Source organism: Tupaia chinensis, unplaced genomic scaffold (assembly GCF_000334495.1).
Source record: "Tupaia chinensis unplaced genomic scaffold, TupChi_1.0 Scaffold144956_1, whole genome shotgun sequence".
Lineage (NCBI taxonomy): Eukaryota > Metazoa > Chordata > Mammalia > Scandentia > Tupaiidae > Tupaia > Tupaia belangeri.
The window spans coordinates 55,624-60,681 of NW_006204816.1; the positions used below are offsets into that span (position 1 = coordinate 55,624).

The 5,058-nt window shown below is 38.7% G+C and overlaps 1 pseudogene; it reads left to right on the forward strand.

Moving 5' to 3' along the window:
• The first annotated feature begins 429 nt into the window (after positions 1-429).
• LOC102475798 (olfactory receptor 7A10-like) lies at positions 430-2,904 on the forward strand (annotated as a pseudogene).
• The last annotated feature ends 2,154 nt before the right edge of the window (positions 2,905-5,058 follow it).

A 5,058-nucleotide genomic window follows, 5' to 3' on the forward strand; every position in this document is an offset into this window, starting at 1 on the left:
ACTTACCTGGACGATTCTCTGCCATCTTCTTCTGTTTTCCACTGTGGCTTTCTTTGTTCCGGTGCTCCTCACTGGATCCCTTGTACCCAGGTCCCTGTTCAGGCGCCACATGTCCTGACCCACAGGACAGTCAAACAGTTTCCTGAGAGAGGGATTGAGAGAAGGGACAAACACACGAAGTGGAGACAAAACAAGGTGTTGATCAAGTCTCATTTATTAAGGAAGAATTTTGAGCTTATATACAGGCAGGTAGGCACCGATTGTTTGCCCAAAATGCAAATGAGATAAAACAGTATGAGCCAATCATTGATGTGGGTGGATCTCTCCCATTGCCTAGACACCCAAACACCCCATCAGGAGAACGGTTGGTCACATGATTTCTGAGAAGTGGTTTGCTCAATGAGGAAGTGAAACCTAATGGTTTCTAAGATGGCGGACAGCCCTCAAGATGGTGGAGCTGTCAAAATGGCTTCCATATGCAATGTCCTCCACAACTAAATGAGGGTAATTAGTATATTTGTCATCTCAAGCATTTGCAATTATTTTGTATTAGAAAAAATCCCATTTAAAAATTATTTTCTTAATTTTACTTACAATTATTATTATTACGTAATTTTGTTATAAGGCACATGCACTCATCAGAGAGAGAGAGACAAGGAGAGAGAAGGAGTGAGAAGGAAAGTGACACAGCAAGCTGCCAGGACTAGGACTCTATTTATGATTGACCATATGGAAATCCAGCACTTTAACCACTACACTACCTGTTGGCCACTCTTTTAAAAAAAAAAAAATAAAGTTGTGACTTCAATAGAGATTTTTAAAATTTCTAATTATACTTAATCATTGTACAGTTTTACAGTGTACAACATGGAGGAACAGACTCCTGTTTTAAATTTAATTTAGATATACAGTAAATAGTTGAACTTATTGTTACTATTGAACAGGGCTGGAATTGTGATAGTCTGGTATTTTAAGCTATAGAATTTTACCTCATTCTCCAGTGGGGAGTCATGGAAGAAAAAAGATGGATTAAACAGGAAGTTTGGGTAATAATCTCTGTAATACAGAAAGCCCTCTCTGGGTCAATGTGAGTATTGAGCTGGATAGTTACCAATCTGGGATAGCTGGAGAAGACAACAGAAAATTAATATAAGGCATGGTACTGAGGACCATGAGGTAGAGAAGTAATGAAGATGTTTGAGAGGCAGAAGAAAAATATCAGCCTCATCTTCTCACCAGGAATAGCCATTTATTTAGAAAAGAATTGCTAAAGTTTATCTATATATATATAAACTGGCTTATAGGATGGATACCATTATGTACACTATATAAGTAAGGATAATAGCATTTACAATAGTTCAGTTGCTGGGGTCAGAAGGCGGTATGGTGCTTAAGGTGTTGGACTCCCACATGGTAATTCGACTCCTAAATCTGGTGGCTTAAATTCACACTGGGGAGAATGGTGGAGAATGGAGGAGAAGGAACTGTGGCATGGCCTTACCCCCTTGGGGGTGATTTATCACTTTCTCGCTCGCTCTTGCTCTCTCTCTCTCATGAATGCATACACTGTATGGGAAAAAAGCAACAACAAAAAAAGAACAAAAACTAAAAAAATATAGAATAATGACCATGTGGGGAAGAGGCTGAAGGTGGGTGGTGAGACAGGGAGGTAGTATTGTTATATTTTGATCAACTTAACCAGGGAGAAATGTTCATATACTGAAATTATCACCTTATAAGCTAAATAATGTGATTGAATGTATTTTAAAAATGTAAATAAAAATAAATAATAAAAATAAAATAAATAAATAATGAAATAGGCCAAGGAATCCTCAAAAGGAGACACCATTCATACACCTAATATAAAAATGAATTTATTGATTATAAAATACAAATTGTGGCATTTAAGTGATGTAATATCCTCCTCTGTGAAATTTTGTTTTGTTAGTTTTCTCTGTCATAGTCATCTCCACCACATGGAAGCAGGAAATGATACATAATTTTCAATATCCCTTCTTCGGGCATTTTCAGAACAATCAGAAATGCAGACCATCATACTTGGGCTTTTCCTCTCCATGTACCTGATCACTGTGTGTGGAAACCTGCTCATTATCCTGTTCACAATCTCAGACCTCCACCTGAACATGCCCGTGTACTTCTTCCTCTTCATTCTCTCCTTCATAGACATCTGCTTCACTTCCCTGAGCATCCCAAAGAAGTTGGTGAATATCCAGACACAGAGCAAAGTTATTACTTATGCAGGCTGCATCACCCAGATGGACTTCTTATTGTTTTTTTGCAGAGTTGGATGACCATCTACTGACAGTGATGGCCTATGACTGGTCCATGGCCATCTGCCATCCCTTGTACTACACGGTCATCATGAACCTCCAGTTACGTGGACAGTTGGTTCTGCTTTATTGGTGCTCTGCATTCTTTATTACAAAGTGTGATGGTGTTGTAGCTGTCCTTCTGTTCACACTTGGAAATCCCCCACTTCTGTGAACTTAATCAGATGGTCCACCTTGCCTGCTCTGACATCTTTCTTAATGACCTGGTGATTTACTTTGTAGCAGTGTTGCTAGCTGGTTGTCCCCTTGCCTGGATCCTTTCCTCTTACTCTAATATTGTTTCCTCCCTTTGTGCAACCTCATTAGCTCAGGAGAAGTATAAAGCATTTTCCACTGTGCCTCTCATCTCTCAGTTGTCTCCTTATTTTATTGTACAAGTATGGGTGTGTACCTTAGTTCTGCTGCTACTCACAGCTCACACTCACATACAACAGCCTCTGTGATGTTCACTGCAGTCACCCCCATGCTGAACCCCTTCATCTACAGTCTGAGGAATAGACATAAAGAGGGCTCCGAAAGACACTGGGAGGGAAACTATGAAAAGGTCGATTGAACTGAGACTGAAGAAGTTCCTATGATTGTGGGACTCAAAGCCTTGGAGCCATAAATTGAGATTGTGGAAGTAACACTTGCTCTTCTGATTTATTTTCTGTAATGTCCATGTCTTTGACTTCCACTTCTCTATACCATTTAACAACTCATTTTACTATGCTTTCTTATATTTCTGTTGTCTAACATTTTTTCCATAGTTATTTTCCTACAGTCTCACATTTTCCCCATCTTGGATCAGAAATATTTACAAATTCCCATTCATGTCACAGAAGAACATGAATTTCTGGTATGTAAATCATATCTCAGTAAAACTCTTCTTTCTTAAAGGGATATTTATTCACAAGTAGCTTGTATGATTGCATCATTTTCCTTTTTCTTAAATTTTACTGAAGAAATATTTGACAGTTTTACTATTCTTTTTATGAATTAATTTTTAAATAATTAAATAGTTAATTGTTAGTTTAACCAGAGAGAGAAAGAGAGAAAGTGAGAAAGCAGGTCTCCAGGTTCATGACTTGAACCATGGTTGGATGTGTGGAAATTCTGCACCTTAACGACCCTGCCATTTACCAGCCCCTACAGTTGTACTATTTTTATGGAAAATACTACACTTGGTAAATAAGGGCATTTAGATAACCTCGTAGTATGAAGACAAATGAGACTATAAATATTTACTTATAGTTCCATAATTATTTTCTTTTAAAATATTTTAGCCTTCTGAATCTCCACGCATTCCCACCGTTCTTCCTCCTTGGACCCCAGGTTGGTTGTCTGGGACTTTAAAGTGAATTACCACTCCAGCCCACCCACAATCCAGATCTAGCCGGCCAGCAGTTCTGGCCACCAGGCAGACCGAGGCTGCAGGCCCGACCACCCTGGTCCTGTCACTCATCTTCTGACCCTTTCCCACTAGCCCTTGGATTCTTTGAATTTTGGTAATTAGAATCATGCATGGCATTCATTGCACGATTTCCTTCTTTCATTTTGTTTTTCTTTGCTCTTGGGGTGTTGCTTATTAGGTCGCTTAAAGGCTTACCACTCCTTAGAAACAGTGAGGACTTTGGGCCATCCAGGGCTAGTGGCAACAGTTAATGGTAATTATGAGCAACAGGTAGACCAATCATAAGAGAAATCATCAATCTTCTAATCCAGTACAACTTATAACACTCAGAGATAACTTAAATAAGTTAGGAAGAAACATATAGATTACCTGATGACTAGGAACAATCACAGAGGCTCAGGAAATATAAGCAACCAACAAAAGGCCTCTCCCTAAAGGGAAATCATCAAGCCTACATCACCCACAGTAAATAAAATGGACGTCATGGACATGTCTGATAAGAAATTCAGAATATTTGTAGTGACCAAACTAACTGAGTTGGAAGAGAAAAGAGACAAGGAGCTCCAGAAGATGAGGAAGTCCTTTAGTGACTTGAAAGAAGAGATGGATACCTTAAACAAGAACCAAATGGAACTTTTAGGATTGAAGAATGTGATACAGGAAATCAAAACCTCCTTTAAAAGTATGAAAAGTAGGTTGACCAGGCAGAAGATCGAATCTCTAACATAGAAGACAAAACATCTGACCTAGAAAAAAGTATCAAGAAGACTGAGAAAACAACCATGAAAAATGAGGATGATATATGAGGAATACTGGATACCATCAAGCGCCCCAACATCCGGATAATTGGTATTCCAGAAGAGGAAGAAATGATAAGGACATAGATAATTTATTCCATAAGATCCTGGAAGAAAACTTTCCAAACCTAGAAAGGCATTAGAGTATCCAGACCCAAGAAATACAGAGGAACCTGAGTAGAATTAACACAAGAAGATCCTCTCCAAGGCACATCATAGCCAGACTGGCAAAAACAACAGACAAAGACAAGATACAAAAGTTGGCAAGAGGGAAATGCCAAGTTACTTACAAAGGTCACCCCATCAGGCTAACATCGGATCTCTTGGCAGAAACAATGCAGGCAAGGAAAGAATGGGGAAGCATAGTCAAAGTGTTGAGTGAAAAACAATTTCAATCAAGAATATTATGCCCGGCAAAATTATCTTTCATATGGGAAAAAAAGATAAAAATATTCTCAAATGAACAAAATTTGAAAGAATTTACTCACTCCAGACCAGCACTTCAAGAGGTTCTGAA